This window comes from Myodes glareolus, chromosome 8 (assembly GCF_982192425.1).
Source record: "Myodes glareolus chromosome 8, mMyoGla1.1, whole genome shotgun sequence".
In the NCBI taxonomy this organism is placed as follows: Eukaryota; Metazoa; Chordata; class Mammalia; order Rodentia; family Cricetidae; genus Myodes; species Myodes glareolus.
The window spans coordinates 67004784-67026448 of NC_142033.1; the positions used below are offsets into that span (position 1 = coordinate 67004784).

Below are 21665 nucleotides of genomic sequence, written 5' to 3' on the forward strand. Positions count from 1 at the left end.
TCTATCCCATAGAGTGAGTCATCTCATCTCATCCAGTCAAAGGGTGGTTAGTTAGTCTCAAAACATTTGTGCCACAATTTCACCAGTATATTTTATAGGCAAGTTACTGTTGCATGTTGAAGAGTTTGTAGTTAGATGACATTGATCACTACCCTTCTCCTCTAGTCGTGTGTAAAGTATCAGCTAGCACCATGAATGTTAGTCGGTAGGGGTGACACTTCTAGTGGAGGACCAGCTTGATTTCTCCATGCCTCTCTTTGTTTTTGATCCGAGGGGAGGGCATGAAAGCTTTCATAATCAAGAATCGCAATAGCTGTTAGATTTTGTTTGTGTGTTGAGAAAGATCCTTCCTGCTTCCACTATTCAAGAAGTTTTTATCATAAGTACGTGTTGAACTTTGTCAAATGTGCAGTCTATATAAATTGATTTCATCACATGATCTTTCTTTTTCAGCGTGCTACTGGGGTTCAGTACATAGACTAAGTTTCTGTTGAACCGCCTTGCATCCCTGCAATAAATCCTAGTAGAACGTGGGAATAAAAGTTATTTTTATATATTGCTGGAGTGTTTTGAGACGGTTGTGATATGAATTTCTGCATGTGTGCTGCAGGGTGATCTCAGCTGGTAACTCTCTGGCAGTGCAGGTCTGATGATCAGAGTTCATACAGCCAAACATGGAAGTTAGTATCTGTAAATGCAGTGCTTCTACAGTGGGATAGGAGGTGGAGATGACAGAACCCCTGGAAACTCGCAGGTGACAGAGCAAAATACAAGAGACACTCTCTTAAACAAAGTACAAGGTAAGGACTACACCTGAGGTTTCCCTCTCACTGACACACATGTGCTGAGCCTCATGCATGCCAGAACTCTCACACATCACACACACCCACACACACACACACCCACACACACACACACACACACACACACAAAGTTTAAAAAATTGCACGTGTATTCCCAAAGGCTTTCCCCATTTTGTTTTTTGTTTTTCTGGGTTTTTGATTTTGTTTCGTCTTTTGTTTTTCATTTTGTTTTTTTTATTTATTTATTTATTTGCTTTTAGTGGTTTTTCATGCTGTTTTGGGCACCAGGGAAGTCCTTGCATCATAAAGTGGACTGCAGAGCTTTCCTTCCGTTTCTGTTTCCTGGAACAGATTGTGTAGATTTAGTGTTAATATTTTACAGCTTGATGGAGTTTGCAAGTGAAACCATCTGCACCTAGAGACTTGTGTTTTAAAATAACAGTTCAACAAATCTGAGTTCCTCCATGCTTATAGATGTGGCCAGATTATTTCATGGTGGACAAACATCGTGCCTTGTCCTTTTGAAGAGAAAGTTGCATTGCCAAGGTTACCCCATCTACATCAACACTGCATGCAATGGGCTCTTGTTCCCCTGGAGCCAAGGGCTGTTTCCCTCTCATTATAGCCAATAGTCATTTGCACAGTTTTCTTTCTTCCTTTCACTTGCTTAGGTTTTCTACAGTAATTCTTACATTCTGATGCTCTTTTAAATTGTTAAGTCTCATTCTTTTTATTAGCTATATTAATAATACAAAATATGACTTTGTCATGACAATCTCATGCCCTAGTATACGGTGCTTTGATGGCATTCAACTTCACTCCCTACACTTGTCCCCCCTTCTCTCTGGGTCTCCTTCCTGGTCCCTACCACTTCAGTTCCACAACTGAGAGGAAATAGAACAAAGGCCTTTTGGAATTTGGCTTATTTTACATGATGATCCCCAGTTCCATCCATGTTCCTAGAAATGACATGACTCTGTGTGTGTGTGTGTGTGTGTGTGTGTGTGTGTGTGTGTGTGTTCATGCATGCATGCTATTTCCTTTCCAGTTTATCTGATGACAACCACCCAGATTGATTCCTTGCCTCAGTTATTGTTCATAGTGTGTCATAACATATCTGTGTAGGAACTTCAGCTATATGTAATTCCTTTTGGTATTGCTGGATCATGCTATATTGCCTTTCCTAGTTTTTGAAGAAACTCTATATTGATTTCAATTATTTATTTTTTTTAAGATTATAAACTGATTGGCCCTTAGCTCTGGCTACTTATTAGCTCTTATATAACACATATTACCCCATTATCCTTATCTACGCTAGCCACATGGCTCAGTACGTTTCTCAGTGTGACAGCTCACATGCTGCCTCTTCGGTGGTCTGCACAGGATTGTTGGAGGAAGCTTCCTGTTTCCCAGAATTCTCCTGTTCTCGTTGCATCACCTCTACTTCCTGTCTGGTTGACCCGCCTATACTTCCTGCCTGGCCAATCAGTGATTTATTAAAATACATGATTGACAGAATACAGACAATTCTCCCGCACCATTTCCCTCTCTTAAAAAAAAAAAAAAAAAAAGGAAAATACCCATAGTCCATTTGTTGGGAATATGGGTGTGGGTGTAGTATTTCAGGCTACTTCCTGCTGGTTGGGGGCGCTGATGATCTTATGGGGACCTAAAGAAAATTTAGAGTTATAATCAAGTCCTGACTGGAGTATCCTGTGAGTCTTGATCATCTCCGGCAGCAGTCTTGAACCTGTTCTGGATGAAGAACTCTGTCATCTGGGCCATCTGTTCCTATCGGAGATTTCTCAGGTGGTCTTCCTTTATCGAACCTGATTTTTCTTAACTCAGAATGAATCCACAACCTCTCATTTTCTGTGGAAACAAAAGCAAAATCTCTTCTCCAAAGTAACATACCTTTTGACTTCAGTTTTGAAGCCAAGGTATTTCCAAAATACCTATCTTGGGTTAGTTCAGCAGCATTTATAAACAAAAGTCTTTTAGCAGCTGTTGCTCCTTCCTCAGCATTCAAACAATTCAAAGAGAGCATAATAGCACACAGTATTAAGATTCTCTCTCTATTTTCCATCTTTATTTGGCTTTACTTTAACCTCTATTTCTTTTATTTTTACTTTTACTTTTTGAGACAGGTTCTCTGTATATCTTTGTCCTGGAATAATTCTGTAGACCAGGCTGTCCTTGAACTCACAGAGTCCCACTGTCTCTGCCTCCCCAGTGCTGGGATTAAAGGCATGTGCTACCATACATTGAACTCACAGAGATCTGTCTGTCTCTTTGGGATTAAAGGTGTGTGCAACCACACCTTGAAGTCACAGAGGTCAGTCTACTTCTGCCTCCCAGGCATTGGGATTAAAGGTGTGTACCACCACACCCAACTACTCTCTTTCTTTCTTTTTAACTTTAAGAACTTTAACTTTTAGCCTGCTGATTTCAATTATATTTCCACCATAAATGTAAAAGGGTTTCTGTTTCTCTCAAATCCTTACCAGTGCTATATATACATATATATTATGCACATTGATGTTGTACCTGCTTGTATGTCTGTGTGAGGGTGTCAGATCTTGTAGTTACAGACATGTAACTCCATGTGGGTGCTGGGAACTAAACCTGGGTCCTCTGAAAGATCAATTAGTGCTCTAAACCATTGAGCCATCTCTCCAGCCTCCTATTAATAATTTTCTTAATGACAGCTACTCTGACTAGAGTGTATTAGAGTACCACTGTAGCTTGACCACAGTTGTTAGAAAACTTTACATGAACTTTTGGTACTACTAATTTATTCTTTTGAAACTGCCTTTTTGCTTCATTTATCTATTCTTTGAATTACTGTTTTTAACTTTTACTCTTTTGAGTGTTTATTTAACTTGGATGTTAATGGCCTGGTGGATGAACATCTAGCCACGATCATCTCCCTTCCTGGAAGATATGCATCCACTCTAATGGGTATTTTTTTTTGTTCCTTTGTTATTTGAATGGTTTTCAATTTGATGTTATTCCTGACTTACTGAAGTCATGGTCTGAAAGTCACTCCCTATGCCCATCGTTTAAGGTTCTTTTCCTATGTTTATTCCAGGACTTTCAGTATTTGAAATCCTGTTCAATTGTTTTTGTTTCATTTTGTTTTGTCTACTTTCTCTGTGATCTTCAAACAAAATTATTTCTGCTACTAAGTTCGTGGATCTTCACTGTGCTCCTTCCTTCTGTTCTGGAGCTCTCTGGCCTGGGGTGCTTGGGCAGTTTTGTTTTTAATTACCTTTACTTCATTTGATTCTTATTTAATCTTAGTTTTCTTTGCTGCTATTTCAACTTTACTTGTTAAGACTTCTTTAGTCTCCAGCCCAATCTGAATATCTCATTGAAGCTTTGTTGTAGTAGATCTTTAAATCTCTTGTGAGTCACATAACAACAGCACTAATGCCTCTTTCATCTTCATGCCATCTAGGGTTGGCATCTCTAGGTTATTTTTCTCATCCAGAGCTGTGTGGTTCCTGGTATGATGAATGATGTGAGAAAATTAAGAGTTGAATATTTGGACTGAGGACATAGGACATCTCCAGTCAGCACCCGCAAGAGATTTGACTTAGTTGGTTTTGATAATGTTATGGTTACTAAAGCAATATGAAGAATCATATCTTTCTATTGATACTCCAGGTATCCTAAGTTGACAATGTAAGTATAAAAAGAGGAAGAAGCAGGAGAAGGATGAAAAGAATGAAGAAAGGGATGCAGGGAAGGAAGAAGAGAAACAAGGAAGGGAATTCCTCTATTGGAAACAGGATTTTCAGAGTGTTGGAATGACCTGGTATCCAGAGTGCACTAGATCTATGAAAATTATGCTGGCTAGATTGAACCCAGGACACTCTTTCTTCCATATGATGAGGAAGGAGTGGAAGCCACAGGTCTGTATCTAAACACACACACCAGAAGCCAATTAGTAAATGTCATAGGCCTCTAACAGTGATTCCTAAACAGCAATAGCTTCTGAGTCAGTAGATTTAGAAAGGGACTCATAGTCTTTTATGGCCAATGCTTCCTTACATTACAGCTCCACAGCCCATATCTTAAGTAGCATGGTTCTGTACAATCACCCCTGCTAACATGTAAAAGGTGCTAACAATCTGTTGATCTCTGCTGGAAGCTATCTCGATCACATCATTTTTTTTTCTTTTAAAAATGTCATGTACTTCATTTCTGATGCTAAAACTGAATAGATGTTGATTTGAGGCAAGGAAAACATTTAAGATGTATAAATGCCTTGAAATCAGAATATATGACCAAAGACATAAAAAACATAACCCCTCCACTCTTATCAACATTTTTCAGTGCTCTCTAAATACCTTGATGACAATTACAAAGTCTGATACTGAAACATCTGATTTGACCATTTGTCAAAAGACAGAAAATTGAAATCAGGACTTTGGCAATTAGGGTTCATTTTACATTGAATTCTGAAATATTTTACTCATCTCGAAAATATGAAAAATAAATTTATGTATATAAATAAACATATAAACATTAAGTAAAATACTATAGACCATATGATGTAAAGACCAGAAGGATTTTATACAGCAAATGCTATTTGGATCAAAAGTCAAAATAATAATTCTCTTTATATTCATTTAAATATGTTTAAACAGTCAAACAACATGTGCCTAAAACATTCTAAAGCATTTGATTTTTAGTAACACATTAACTGACCATGTATGTAAAAATAAAGAATTTTGTAGGAAAGAAAGTTTAGAAAATCCAGGCAGTGATCAACTGCTATAGAGATTTGCATTGGCATGGATCTTGGTTTTATTAATACAAATTTAAAGTCAATCTTCTTAAATGTATATTTCTGCTCTTGATTAAGGTATTGTGGTTGTGTAGTTCATTTAAAAATGTAATGTATAATAAAGAAATACATGTTAATAAATAGTCATCTATAATAGTCAAACTTGTAGTAATGATATATATTTCAGTTAGATGGGTATTCTTCAAATCTTTCAGAGAACTACAGAATATGGCATAAAAATGTTTTAAGAACTTAGAACTTTTCATGACAGTGAGACACATCTGCTCCGGGCAGCACCAAGCTACTTCAAGAAGAATATGGGTGTCGAAGAGGCTCCTCATGGAGTTTGTTAGCCATTTGGGTAAGAAACTGCTCTTGCCTGGACTGCTTGACTGGACACGCAGGACCCACAGAGAAATGACTGCTAAACTTGCCTACAGGTGAGACAGTCCTTGGGGTTCCTGCTTCATGAAAGGACAGACAGAGTCTTCCAGACATTCTGCAGGATGCAAAAGAAAGTGACTGATTTCCTGCTTTATGGAAAAGACTACTGGATACTATATGCCTGAAAATGGATGCCTGTCACAATGGTTCAGAAGAACTTTGGGTGACTGTCCAGGCAGCAAGTTGTCTCTGTCAATTCTAAAGTTTTTGAAGGTGCTTACAATGCACTTTCTATTTACTTAGATAATATTATATCCTTCTGGAGTCTTTGATAGAGTTGAAGAATTTATAGTTATAGTTATAGTTTCCTTAGTTATGATAAAGATAAAGTAGATAAAACATTGTAACTGTAATCCTTGTATGATGGATGATTTTTTATAAACAATTTTACTATGTTAAAGTTAAAAGTTTCCTTTTCATTTAAACAGAAAAGGGTAGGTGATGTGGGATTTCCCACTGTATGCTGTGAATACCATTGGTTTATAAAGAAATTATTTTGGGCCTGTGCAGGGAATAGAGGTAGGCGGGGGAAAATAAGCTGAATGCTGGGAGAAAAGAGCAGAGTCAGAGAGACGCCATGGAGCCGCTGGAGACAGATATGCCAAAACTTTGCTGGTAGGCCACGACATCATGGTGATGCACAGATTAAAGGAGAAGGGTTAAATTAAGATGTAAGAGTTAGCCAATAAGAAGCTAGAGCTAATGGGTCAAGCAGTGATTTAATTAATACAGTTTTTGTGTGATTATTTTGGTTCTGGGAGCCGGGAGGAATAAGCGGCTCCTTACTACAGTCAGCAAATTTCTTTTTGAAGAAGTTTGCAGAACAGAAAATTCTAGATATAACCACAAACCAAATCCTCTCTCCCCCCTTCCACACACACTCTTTAACCTCATCCTGGGAACTAGTTTTCTTTCTGACTTAACTCTTTTCAGTAACAAAACATTTCACACAATTACTCAGTAGCACAGACATTTTGCTTTAAGTATACATAACAATGTTTAAAATGAAATTCTGATATTGACTTCAAGTCCTAGGCGTCCCACCCCAATTGGGTAGAAAGTGTATGGTACAGAGTCAGGAAAAGACTCAACTGGTTGGTTCTTTCCTCTCTGAGAGCTTTTTCACTCCCCTGCCCCACAGAGTGTCTGGGATTCTCTACATTGGCAGCACAAGCAGAATGAAAGAAAGGAGATCAATCAGCAAGCTTTCATTTAACTGTGGGTTAATCGTATCAACTTGACAAGATCTAGAATCATCTAGGTGACAGCCCTTTGGGCAAATTTGTCAGAGAGTTGCTCATTGAGGTGGGAAGAACCATCCTAACTCTGAGTGACACTATTCTTTTGACTCGGGTCCTTAGTAAACAGGAAAACGTCAACTGAACACTAGCGTTCATCTCTCTGCTTCTCCACTGAGGACACAGTGTGGTCAGCTTCCGCAAGTTCGTGCCACCAGGGCTTTCCCACCGCAATGGACTCTACCTTTGTAATGTGAGCCAATAAGAAGCCCTTTTGTGGGTTTCCCCGTCATTATCTTGACCCCTTTGCTCATATAATCTCCCCTCCCTCTCTTCAACTGGACTCCGGGAACTTGGCCCAGTGCTTAGCTGTGGATCTCTGCATCTGCTTCCATCAGTTACTGCATGAAGGGACTATGGTGACAATTAGGGTGGTCATCGATCTGATTACAGGAGAAGGCCAGGTCAGGCACCCTCTCCACGATTGCTAGCTGGGGTTATCCTTGTGGATTCTTGGGAGTTTCCCTAAGACCTGAGCTAGTGGGAGCTCACTGACTCTGACAGAATTAGGCCCTCTGAAGGTGGATTACAGTTGTGTGGCTTGGGAAGTCTGTAGACCCACTGGCAGTTGGACCACAATTTATCCCTAGTGCATGAACTGGCTTTTTAGGAGCCTATTTCCTAAGGAGGAATACCTTGCTCAGCCTCAATCCAGTGGGGAGGGGCTTGATCCTAACTCGATATGCCAGACATTGGTGATATCCCATGGGAGGCCTTACCCTTTCTGAGGAGTGTATGGGGGAGTGGAGAGGGGTAAAAGGGGGGCAGGAGAAGGAGGGGAGGGAGGGAGAACTGTGGTTGGCATATAAAATGAAAAAACAAACTTTTAAATAAAAAAATTTAAAAAGAAACGCTTTCTTCTTTAAATTGCATTTGTCAGGCATTTTGTCCCATCAGTGAGAAAAGTGAGATGAACAAAGTAGACTCTGTGTGAGTTGGTGACTTGGCTCCTCAGTTGCATTAATAACCAGACAAAAAAGTTCATCCCATGGAAAAGTCAGCATCTAAGACATGAGTGTTGAAAGAAGGGCTTGATTCAGTGAACATAAAATAAAGAAGAATCATTGCAAACAGGTTGAAGAGTTGCAGATACAGGGATTAGTAATGAGGGAGAGCTGGAGGCTGACGAAGGGGAGAACACTCTTGTGCTTTCTGGCAGTACATAGAGAGGTTAAGGGTATTTTCTCATTCCTCTCATGATCTGGTGTCTCTGAGTTGATGACTAGATGCCTCCAGATGCACTGGGGAAAAAGAGAAAGAGAGACGGGGTAAGTCTAGGTCAACATAACTCTGTATAATTGTTCCAGAGAGAGCATATCTCAAATGGTTACCATGTCTACATGCAGCGGTGAGAAAAATTATGACTTAGCTGTTAAGGCAGCAGAGGAAATTAACATGATATGAAGACAGGGATACTAAACTTTCTCATCTGTGCTAGTCACCCCAGATGTCCTCGGCCTAAATGGGGAGTTACTGTTTTCATCTAAAGCAACCTTTGAGTCTTGAAAAGTAATTCCAGTGGCTTTTAGCATTACCCACAAAGCAGTTACCTACTACACTAATAGGAAACTAAAAACCATGATTTGGTGAAGCTAGATGTTTTATTGGGTCTTTCTTTGATAACACCATGGCTGAAAAATTCTTTGTGAAGGGGCTGTGATTCTGCTTTTGATAGACATCTGACACACAACTCTATTCTAGAGTCTTACCGGGGGCATTCTTGGGAGAAGGATTCCCTTGGATACAGTTATAAGAAGACCCATAAAGTACCTAAAAGAAGCTAATCTTCAGAGACCCACTGAACCTGGCCCCATTATCTAAGGCATTTCTCTACTGCTCTGATGTAGGTGATGCCCTCAGTCTTCCAACTCCACATCCTCCTCTTGTTTGAGGCCTTTCCTCCCCCTCTCCTTTCCTGAATCCTTACCCTCTTGGTGCCATCTTGGAACAGAGCTAAGATTATTCCACTACAGCTTCTCTTTAGAACTTGCTTGGACCAAAAAGAAAAAGAAACAAACAAAAATTCCTCCTCACACATCCTTGACCAGAGAAACTCTAGAAGTACAAGAAACTCCCACCCAGTCCCAACTCCCCTCTGTTTCATCCATTTTCTGCTTGGTCACCTTGTCCTTTACTCTTTAATTAGTCAAAGAAGATTCAGATTCCAGAAAAAGAGGCCCCCACCACCACCCAGTCACTGACCTGCTTCTCACTACAGAGAACATCATAAATTCCTCTGGGTGGCCCTGCTATAGACTCTCAATCATCACTAGACTAGGGAGGAGAAGCAGACACCTTCTCGCCTAAGTCTTTGTGAGTGAAAGGGTCTCACAGTTCAACACTATATTTTCCAAAGAATACATATTCAAAATTTCTCTCTGCTCTCCACTGGTCCTTTTGATAGCTCACGTGTGGGTGAGACATCTAACCAGCTTTTGATCATCTTCTTTGAACTTCTTGGTATGGTCTATCTAGCACCTCCTTTGAAATGTGATATTCATTGTCTCCTAAAGCCTTGGCAAGTAGTTCTATATTCACATCCTGTTAAATATGCAAATGAATCTCTCCCAGAATCCTCAAGAGCAATGCTAAAATCGCTTCCCACTTCAAACCTTCTTTTCACCTTAGAGATCACAGGACTAGTTCAGGAATGTTCCTTGTAAATACTTCAGAAGAATGTTGGCATTAAAGGGACCTTAGAAAGCATCCGTTTCAATTTCTTCCCTTTGTGAAGAGGATGATCTAGATCCCAGAAAGTTTGATAAAGTCAAGTGCCCCAGTTCTCAGTGAAAGAGCTGGAAGACAAGAAATGGACTGTTCTGCCTCGCTGCCCCAACCACCACTCAGTGTCTTAGGAAAGAGACAGTTTCTGTACCAGGAATTTTGCAAAAAGCAGGGGAGAATAAAATATCCCTCATTTCTTTTAAAGGTGGAACAAAACTTATCTCTAAAAACAAAAACACTTAGTGAAGAAAGTATGAGCCGTATGCTTTCCCAAGATGCTTGGTGCCAGAATTCTCAGAGACACTTTGTTTTATGGACTCATATATGGTATTTTTTAATATTTCAAAATTACTTGGCAGTTATTTCTTGGAAGAGAATGTTCCATGACTCAGTAGCATTAGTTGGAAGGTCGTCCACGAGATTAAAGACTCAAGTGAGATAGCATGTGTTTTTGCTAAGAGAGATGGATTGTTCTGGGGCTCCTGTTAGCTACCACACCCCGCACTGCACAGAGGGAAGAGTTATGAGTTATGCTCCTGGGACCCATAACATCAGAGAGGATATGCAAGAAAGAGCAACGATACTAGTCCAAAGTCTCAGACTTGGGTTTGATTATCAACTCCATTTTGGCAGAGAGAAAAGTTTGTGGCCCAGGATTCCGAATCTGTATTGATCTACAGGTTTCCCTCTTTTCTGAGGGGCAATTCTAATTCTAAGAGTGGAGTCACTCATGAAACTAATTTAGGCCCTTTGGCTATGAATATTACTTATTTTTTACACAAGGTCACGACCTTAGTCCTAAAAGAACTCATTCAAATAGCAGTGAGCATCAGATTTAAGACATCAAATAGTCTCTCCTACCTTTCAGTTCTAAATTGTTCTCTTAGTGAATTTTTCACTGGGCTTTTCCAAAGCAGGTAATATGTGAAGTGGACCCAAGAACATGTAAGAAGTTGATAAGACAGAACCCTATCTTAAGGAGCAAATGTCAAGGGACATCATAATTAATACATCTATGGAAGTAGTTCTGGTGATAGTAAACTAGTTCCTTAAGTATCCGTGAGGCACAGGGCAGTTAGGGAAGAAGGAAAGTCCTGTCTTGGTTGCTGAAGTGGCCAAGTTCCATCATGAGCACCATGCTTTTTCCTCCAGAACCCTCGCCTCCAAAACCACAGTCTCCTCAGATGTGAAGAAGGCCCAGAAGATGTTGTGAGGATTAAATCCACTGATACTTTAATGTTAGGTCTGTCGCACTCCATGCAGCGAGGCCCTGGCTCTCATGAGCAGAGAGGACAGTGGTGGGATACGTGCTTGCAAATATGAGCCCCAAAGGTGCTCAAGCTTCTTTAGATCACTGGCCTCATCCCCCTCTCGTTTCAGTTATGATGCGCCTTATCTTCTCCTTCCTCTCGGGAGCCAGCTGGTCTCCCAGCTCTATCTGCCTGCCATAATCCTTGTCCATCCCAGCCACGCAGCAGATTTCTACACACAACACACAGACTGACCACGTCTCACTCCTCCACTCAGAGCTGTGTCGGCACCCTGAGCCCAGGGCTGGCATCAGGACCCCCAGGGAAAGTGCCTGTGGTAGTGCCCTTTTGCAGATTACCTTAGACTATTAATTATTATTGTTGGTGGTGTTTGTACCATTGTTGTTATTTTATTTCTTGTGGTCCTGGGAACTTAACTCTGAGCTTTGTTCTCGCTGAGTGAGCAGTCTTTCACTTAGCTACAACCCCAGCCAGTGAGACCTGACTAATATAGCCTTGCTTCAGAAGTCTTTCAGTCTGGATAATGAATCATCATATGGGCTATCGACAATCCTCCATAACAAACAGCCCTCAGCCAGAGACTTGAGATGATAACCATTTCCTAGCCTTAGGGATTTGAGGTCTGGATGGTAGTTCTTGTGGTTTGGTCCCGAACTGACTGGTTGGATGTCTAGATTTCCGATGTAACTGGACTGCCGATAGCTGGTCTGGAATGGCCTCACTCGCCTGCGGTTGGCATATGGGGTGACAGAGCTCCCTGGCCCTGTGTCTTTCATTCCCCTGTAGCCTGATGTTGTTTACTCGCTGAGGTACCTGGCAGGTCTGTGAGGCCTCTTCAGGTCTGGAATTGAAACTGGTAATAGCATCACTTTGGCAACATTTTCTGGCCAAACCAGGACACAAGGCAGTCCAGATTCAAAGAGTGGGGGAAGAATTCATTATTTAATAGGAAAATGTGTGAAATCCCATTTTAACGGCGTGGATACAGAGAGGTGGGAAAAATACAGTCATGTTTGCTATCCATCTTCCCGGGACCCAAAAATAGGAGTTTCACAAACTGATGAACACAAACTTGAAATTATCTGGAAAATTAAAAGATGACCTAAGCTTCCTGAAACTGTATCCTCACCCATGAGACGGGGGAGAGACATCACACCAACCTCATGTACTTGGTGATAGAAGGGTGTGTGCAAAGGCCTGGGCTTCCAGAGAACACTGAGTGGTTCCGTTGGACAAGGAGTGGCACATCAGGGGGAGCCCGTGCAGGGGACAGCACTCAGTGCTGAGATCTAAGGGAGCCACGGACACTCAACCTTCCAGAGCATCAGCTCGTGACAGCTGGAAAGACAAATGCAACTTTTGCCTCCAGAAGCTTTCATAAGAGCTGCACTGGAAAATAAGGCAAATAGCTAATTTAATGTTCTCACTTCTAGATACTATCACATGTGCTTTGTACTTACAGGATTACACAGTTCATGAGCAATAACACTGACTTCAGACCCCACACCTACTCTCATACTTGCACATTCATGTGGCCCTCCCTCAGTTCAAACAGTATGTTTTATTTTGCACAATGGGAAAATGAAAGGCAGGATAACAGTCTCTTAAAGTATATATGCTTACATACTAGCTCCTCAAGCCTATAAATATTCTTATAAGAAAAAGACAAAAGAAGATCTGACCCTAAGACAGGAAGCCTCTGTTACTCCTATAAAAGATGGGAGACAAATAGATTTAAAGGTGCTAAAAAGCTGGCTATAAAGTAGAAAAATTACTCTGGGTTTTCTGAGAGGATCAAGTGCAATCACAAGAGTCATTACATGTAAAATAGGGAGGGCAAAAAGATTGTAGATTCTGACCAGATGAAAGTTCACACCTCTAATCCCAACATTCAAAAGATTAAAGCAGAGGGATTGTAGCAAGTTCAAGACCAGCCTGAATTATAGAGTGAGCTCTAGGCCAGCTTGCACAACACAATAATGTCTTCTCTATCAATATATAAATAAATTTTCTACTGCTATATTTGAAGATGAAGAAACCAAGAACCTTGGCAGAAAGCAGTCTGTAGATGTCTGAGAGGGAAATAAAATCTATTGTTCCCATGAGCAAGGGAGCACAGCCCAGCCTACATCTGGCTTTAGCCTAGCAGGAACCGTTTCAGGTTTCTGATTCAGAACAGTAATATTTTCTTAAGAACTGTTTGTCACTAAATCTTTGGCAATTTCTTATTGCAGTGAATAGAAAATAATATAGTGCCTAAGTGACTAGTGTCTCCCAACATCCCTCCGTCTGAGAAGGAGCAAGGAAGGCGTTCCCACAGCATACTCTGTACTCTGTTCACTTGGTCCACTTACTACAGAAGGAATTCATCATCCACCACCCTACAGCTCCCGTCCTTCCGCACATTACCGGAAGATCCTCAGGAATGGTTTACATATGATTTTATGTAAATGTTATCACGGAGTTCCAAACACACTCTTCATACTGTCTTCCGTCCCTTTCCTGACACCTATTCCAGAGTCTGCCCCGCCTCCTTGGTCCCATGCAGGCAGCTGCCTTCTATCCCTCCTTATATTGGACTGAACCTCCCCAGCTCTCTGCACATGGGCGCTGCAGTGACACACTGACCCCACTAAGACTCCTGGTCCTTGACACACCCAAAGTAACTATTGTCCTCCTAAGCCTCATGCACACCAGAGCTCAGCTCCCCCGCATAAGCTTCCCATTCCCCATGGACTCGTGTCTAAGAGCCAAGCCTAACAGTGATCAGAATCTATAGTTAGGGCTCTGCTGCTTCCGTCTTGCCCCTGGGAACACTACTACAGAACACCCACAAGAAGCGTCCAACCCCAATTCCTCTAGAAGTGTTTACCAATTCCCTCCATCCTCCATGGACTCAGGGGTTCTCAAAACCAAAAGGACCTATTTAAGTGTGAGCTTTAAGACAGGAAGAGATAAAGCAAGTGAGGAGTGGGTCAATTTTGTCTTTTGTAACCTGGAAACTCACTGAGTATTGAATAGCTTACTAGACACTGTCTATGGTTGCTGTTTATTTCTCTAAGTTCAGAGATATGTCATGGGGTAGTTGACTCTCTTCCGACTCTACATGCAAAAGGCAGCCCATTAGGACATTCAGGGACATGGAAGGCTCCACCCTGCTGATGTGCAAACTCTGTGAGGACTAGTTGCCCCAGGCACAGGTGTCATGTTCTAAAACTATTATGCTGTCTGTCCCCGCAGCTCCACCCTTCCCAGTCTGGAGGGACACACATGGGCCTCCTCCAGCATATGGCTCATCATTGGAGGGAGGGCCTGAAGGCAGCACCATTCCCAGGGGCTTGGGGTTGGCAGCTGGCATCCGTCAGCAAGACAACATTCATTTCTAAAGCAGCATAAGAAAAATTAAACTTGGAATTCCATCATTTCATATAAAAAACAAGAATGAAAATAAAAGTGGTTCCAAGTTATTTTATTCTGAATTATTTTTAATGCCAATGACAACAAAAGAGCTTTTCCACATGAGTCATTTTACAAAACAGAAAACATGACTTCCTGAAATGGCATTTTAGAGAGTCTAAAGGAAACCAGAATTTGATGTGAGGAAAAAAAAATGGAACAAAGCTAGCACTGTTCACTAGGATGGGGAGATCTCTAACTTCCATCTTTTCTTCCCTCCTTCATTCTCTTCTTCTTTCCTTCCTTCTCTCCTTCCCTCCCTCCCTCCCTCCCTCCCTCCCTCCTTCCTTCTTTTCTTCCTTCCCCTTCCCTTTCCCTCTTCAGACCTCTCATCTCCCCTCTTCTCACAGTCTAGAATTTTCTCCTGCCTCTGTTCTCTAGCCCCTCCTTCTCTTTCTTAAGTCTCCTCCCATCTGCTCATCTCTTACTATTCTCCCCTGGCCACCCTATTTTCTGTAAGACCCCAGAGACCGCACCCTGTTGCACACTCTCAAAGAACATGTACCCAAAATGTGCACTTCCTGAAATGTGATGACTTGTCTGTGTTTCTACGCCACATGCTTAGGGTTGAGCAGCATAGACCCACAGGGCCCTGCCGTAAAGGAGCTCCCAGACTCCTCTCTGCCCATCTCGATGTTATACCAGAGAACAGAGTCACAGCAAACACAGCCTCTGGGTGAGAAGCATGAAGACGCAAGGCAGGCAAATCCTGCTCGGACACTGATGCAGCACCCGAATGAGTGTCCCTACTACAAAATAACCATACAGTTCGTCCCTGTCCCCTACCAGTGCCACCACTGACCATTTATTAGCTGCTCAATAAACAGTTACCGACTGTGGTGGTTAGTACTGATTATCAACACATCGTCACCCAGGAGACGAACATCTCAACACTTCTGTGAGAGACTTTCTAAACTGGTTAAAACTCAAGTGGGAAAACAACCGAAAAGTAGCAACACCAACACCATGCCACGGGCCATGTTTAGTACTTGAGTGAAAAGGAAAAAGCAGGAATTTGAAAGTTGAAAGACACCAGCCTCCAACTCTCCATGCTTCCCAACTGTGAACGGGATACGACCGCCCACCTCACACTGCTGCAGCCGGGACTCCTCTTCCATGATGGGCTGCCCCTCAGACCACGAGTCAAAGAAAAGTCTCCTTCTCTAAATTGTTTCTGCCAGTCATTTTGTCAGGGCAATAAGACAAGTAACTAGTACACTGCGCCACTCAATGGACCAAGACAATAGTTCATTTCTGGCACGTGGCTTACCTCCTCCAGTAAACTCTTTCCCAGGACAGGTTTAAAGTCGGATCTACGATGTCTGAAAGGCAGACATTCGGCTATTCTCACTACTGTTCCTGCCAGGCATTCGACAGCTTTCACCTTGGTCTGGATCCAAAGGTGACTCAGCATCTCTCACCCTCAGGTTCCACTCTGCCCTGTTGAATGACGGTCGATGCCCATCTCCTTGAAGAAATTCTCCCTTGGCTGCATGGGCTCTGCAAAGCCCCTCCATCCCACCAGACAGTCCTTTCTCACCGACTTCCTGGGCACTGGCCCTCTGGGCTTGATTCTCCACTCTTCTGCCCACTGACTGCCATGTCAAGTGAGAAAATACCACTCAACTGCCATCCAGATGGGGCTCATTTGTTTACTTATTTAACAAGTGCTTCTAAGTTCCAGCAACTATTTTGGATGCTTTATAAATAGTAATTCAGTTAGGGCTGCTGACTCACCCAGCTGGAGTGTCAAACCCAGCTGCAGCATCATTCCAGACACCTGCCCAGGAAATGGTGGTGTGAAATGCTGGTGTCCAGCTGCCCTGGCCACCTGGCAGTCTCTTCCAGAACCCCTTCCCTGAGGTGTAGCCATGGCTGTCAACACAGCTGAACTCTTAAAGCCAGAATACTATCTTCCAGAACCACTGTCTAGTCTAGAGACCCATTCTATCCATCCCATGTGGGTGGACCCTCCTTGGACCACCTGTCAACCTCCTTACCTGACCATATTCATTGTTACAACATGGCCCAGTCAACCTGTCTACTGTTGTTTCTCCCAATCCATCACAGTTTCTCTGTTCCTATGTCTATACTGTCTTTCTGTCCCTTAGCACATGAACAATGGTGAGGGCCGGCAGCTTGTCTCCTCCCTGGTTCCATGTCTTCACATATAAATCCTGTCCTTCAAATATCTCCTGAAAGGTGACATGGAAAATTAAAGCCACACCCTGTTTCTCTGGGTCAAAGTCAGTGGCTTCAAGGTCAGTCACTAAATTGTTCCCCGGGAGGCTAAGAAAATAGGTTGACCTGTCAGGCCCTACCCTGTGATGCTTGTGTCTCCACACCTATGTACTGTAGGCATTCCTGAAGACTTCCTTTAGGAACACTGAGACAGAAACTCAGGGATGGCAGAAAATTGATCACAGGGTGAGAGATTGTGTAGGGGGTGGTTGTCAAAGATAAAGATTTCTCCGTCATTCCGGATAGATTGGTTCCTTCACTTCTGCTGTGACAAAATGCCCTGTCAGTACAGTTTAAGGTAGAAAAGGCTCATGTTTACTACAGTTCCAGAAGGTTAGAGTCTGTCATGGCAAGGAAGGTATGGTGGCAGGAGCCTGAGAGCAACTTGCATTGAATCAAACACGAAGTGGAATGAGACCATGAAACATCAAAATCCCACCCCAAGTGGCATACTTCCTCCAGCAAAGTCCACCACCTAATGTGTCCATCACCTTCCCAAAGAGCAGGTTTGGACCAAGTTTTCAAACCTATGAGCCTATAGAGGACGTTTCACAGTTAAGACACAATACCATTCAAGTAGAATGTCAAAAGTAAGAGCCTACCTTGCCCTTCTTCCTCAGTCTACCATGAACGTCTGAGAACTAGCTCTTAGACTGTCATGCGTGTTACATCACCAAGAGAGCTCATTCAGAATACAAAGCTCTGCACTTAAGAGGTAGGTTCTAATCTTTGGTGTGGGTGGGGCCGTGGGGGATTGTTTCTAAAAGTATTTCAACTTGATATGGAAAAAATCTGTCAAACTCACACACAAGGAGGTTCACTGCCCTACCATCTCATTCTTTGGTTTCTGAAAATAGCCCTTGGACTGCACAGATTGTGTCTCCTTTCTCTTCTTATTGGCCAACCACCCGGGAGATGGTGTAAGCATCTAAAAGTGTGAGCAATGAATAGTCTTTGGGATTTTGAACCTACTGGGTGGATTCGCTTCGTTTTTCTATTTCTCAGTTCCCCCGTTTGTATAATGTAATGATGCCAAGTTGTATCACAGAGGTATCTGAAGGACAGATCAAATGAAACCCTTCTCCTGCTGGCCACATCAGGGATAGCCAATGTTGACTATGAGCAAGCACAAGGAGTTGATTGTGAACACCCTCCTGTAAGTCAGCTTCATCCCCTCAACCCCTTGTGTGCAACTCTGTGCTTTCATTTAGGAAACAAACTGTCCTTTTATTTTTCTCTCTCCCCTCGTAACAATTCCTTGAGAGCAGAGACCATGCTGTGCTTATCCTCCCAGCATCCAGCACTGGTCACAATAACTACAAGAAGATCAGAGAAGGTTTGCAATGACTGCTGGTATATTCCATTCACATCCTAGTACAGAGGGACCAGTGAATCACCGGAAGCCATTCAGCCCTCTGACTCAGGAGGGAGATAAGGAGCGGGGAGGGAGTTTAAGTATCTTGATTTATGTGCCCAAGCAATGAATGAAATCATGCTTGAAATAGTATCTGTAGCAAAATTTTAAGCATCTCTGTGTTTGAAAAAAAAAAAAAGAGGTAAAAGAAGATTGACAGCTAAATGAAATGAAAATACCATCCACTCAGGCAGAGGTGCTGAATGGCAAGTGCTCCATGAACAACATATTTATGGTGGAAATGGAAGAATTGGGAGTTTAGAACAATTTTGAGTAGGCAAATGTTGGAGAGAGGATTAAAAGCTTTCACAGGTGCAGAAGGTGATCAGCATCCCAGAGAGGAGGAATCATCCCTATCTGGTGAATTGTTCCAAAGAATAAAAGAGTTGAGTAAATTTATCCCCCAAGACAAAGCTTGCTATAATGATACACACATCATTATATGGATTCTACCATGACACTTGAGTATGACAGTTTGACATAGTTTGCACAGACCATGAAAGACAGGAATTGCAAGCAATTTCCCCCTTGGTCTTTACCAGCTCTCCAAGTAATCTGAAGCTGTAAACTCTGTTAAGAGCCACCTCCCTGGAATAAAGGACAAATCACATGGCTTGAAGTCAGGAGGTGTCAGCTCCAGCTGGAGCCCCCTGTTTGCTCTGCATACTAACAGATCACGTCTCTGCAGCTGGAGCTTGCTTATATGTAAAATTAAGAATAATGCCTATATCACAAGTCAGGTTTTGAGATTGAATGAGGTCATGAGTGTCAAGTTTTGGGGAAGCATGAAGCACTGTGAATCTGTAATGGGATCCTACCTCAGCCCTGAATGCAAAACAATGGTAGTCTCAGGGACTCTGTAAATTCAAGCTGGATGCTTACCTGGCCTTGGAGTGTGACCTAGATTTCAGTTAGGCTTCATCACTCCAGCTATTTTTTTTTTAGCTTCAGTGATGTTGGCTTCCTACAAAAGCTATCAACCCCATAGTGTTTGCTGCATATTACGATGGCAGGTGCATTATATAGACCATGTAATAACCATTTCAATTATCACTCACATTTTCTTTCTATCTCATTTCACATTAAATCCTGTAATGAGTCTTCCTTCCTTCTGCCAAACTTGTTTCTTCTCTGATCTCTACTAAAATGAAATTGTTGATGTTATTCCTTTGTGGTCACTTTAAGAACTAACCACGCCCACCCCAGCCACTTCGGACCTCCCTCGCCACCATCTTCTCTCTCTCTCTCTCTCTCTCTCTCTCTCTCTCTCTCCCTCTCTCTCTCTCTCTCTCGTGTGTTTGTCTCGTGTCGTGTGTACGTGTGTCTTTGTTCTCTCTATGTTTTTCTTATGTATCTCTGTTTTTCTCTTCATTAAGCAATAAATGTCTCCCTCTTTTTTAAATAATACTATGTCCTGTGAGCCTTTTATCCACCGTAACCACCCACCTGACTCCCCCGGCCGCATGGCGCTGCCACCCTGGAGATCTTGCAGGGACCCACAGCCATCCTTGTCGGACTAGAAGCTGCTTTGCGAGCCGCCCGGGACATCCCATCATCATAATATTTTTAAAAGAACAATAGTTGATACCATGAGGGCACTAAGGTCCTCCAGACAAAGGGAATCAAAAAGGAAGAGAGGATTTAAGGAACTGGTTCATTAAAAGGCTGGAAGTCAAAGGCCCCTGAGCTGTGCAGTCAGCCTAATAGGAAGAGCCCAAGGCACAGCTCCTGTCTGAATCCAAGGTCCTAAGTACCACCGGAGCTCATGGTAAAGGACGTCGGCAACTCAGAGACCAGAGAAGAGCTAATATGTCAATCCATCTCATCTCAGCCTGAAGGCTGAGACACACTGATATCCCAATTCAAGCAAGCAAGCAAAGCAAAAGCATTTCCTCCTACTCAGTCTTTCTGTTCTATTCGTGTGTGGAAATGATTGGATAAGCCCAATCAGCCAGACAATAAGTATAAATCTCACTAAGGAATGCCTTCACAGACACACAAGAATAGCTTTTGACCAAGTATCTGGGAACCCCATAATAGACCAAGATGACACATTAAACAGCAGTAAGGGTCCACAAGGGCCTGTCCCTCCGCATTTAAGTGCAATGGTGCTCCTCAATTTTCCCTTGAAGGATGTGGTTAAAGAGAGTAAATATCTGAGAACGATGATGGTTTGGGAGCTCTGTCAAGGGACAGAAGGCACAGGTGGATCTGAATACGAAAGAAGGAAAGCTAAGAATGCCAGGAACAAAATTAGCTTCCCAGACTTTCTGAGGTTTGACCAAATCTGTCTCTCACGCATGGCACATTTTATTTTTCCATTATCCATCTGATGCCTTACTTACATATTCACGTACCAGGCGGCATTGACTGAAGGGACTATACTGGGTACAGGGACCAAGGATCAACTCAAGGATGGACCTTATCCACAAGTACCCCTATAAACTTGTCCAGCTTCATAAACACCTTTGGTGCAATATATGCATGACATCCTATATTAGATGCTGCTAATTTGGAAGTTGTGTTGTTACCTGCTTCCAGACCACCACCATCAATGACTCTAAAATCACCACCATATCCCTGCACTGTGTAGCCACATAGACAGAAACTCGTGACTCATCCCCAGAGTTATCATGTCATTGTTGCATTGATAAGGATCAGAGCCAAGACCTAAAATCTGCCTCTCTCAGTTTGTAGCCCTAATCCAGCACAATAATGAAACCCATCTCACAGATACATACTGTATTAACTACACTTATATTCCTGTGGCCAGATAGAGGATAGGAGTGACTAAAGGAGGAAGAGTATATGTTGGTTCAAGGCATCAGGGAATATCAGTCCATCATGGTGGAGAAGGCATGTCAGAGATTACAGTGGTGGGGATGTACATTAGACTTCTACATATCTTGGTAGCTCAGGAAGCAGTGAGCTAGGATCAGAATTAGAAGCCAAGATTACTTTCAAGGCATGACCATAAAGACCCACTACCTTTTATTTGGTATGTATCTTAATAAAAATATAACCGTGTCACTTTCCTCCTTCCTCTTCCACTCCAAGCCTCCCCATGTGCCCCCCAACCTATTCCCATGGTCCCCTTCCTCCCTCTCAAATCAATGGCCTCCTTTCCTTTGATTATCATTGTTACCTATAAAGAGAGAAATACACAGATGTATAAATACAACCAGCTGAGTCTTATTGTTTCTGTGTATAGGGTTTCGG

General features: G+C 42.4%; 1 protein-coding gene and 1 long non-coding RNA gene across 3 annotated transcripts in view; one reads left to right on the top strand and one right to left on the bottom strand.

Annotated features, from left to right (window-relative positions):
* Clnk (cytokine dependent hematopoietic cell linker) overlaps window positions 1-21665 on the top strand; it is a 229445-nt gene that overhangs the window by 21596 nt on the left and 186184 nt on the right. The gene's annotated exons all lie outside the window — the stretch shown is intronic.
* LOC125387549 (uncharacterized) lies at window positions 6743-16444 on the bottom strand. The gene is made up of 2 exons (XR_007227898.3): window positions 16062-16444; window positions 6743-8581 (listed from the first exon to the last, which is right to left on the bottom strand). It is a non-coding gene; the product is annotated as an uncharacterized LOC125387549 (long non-coding RNA).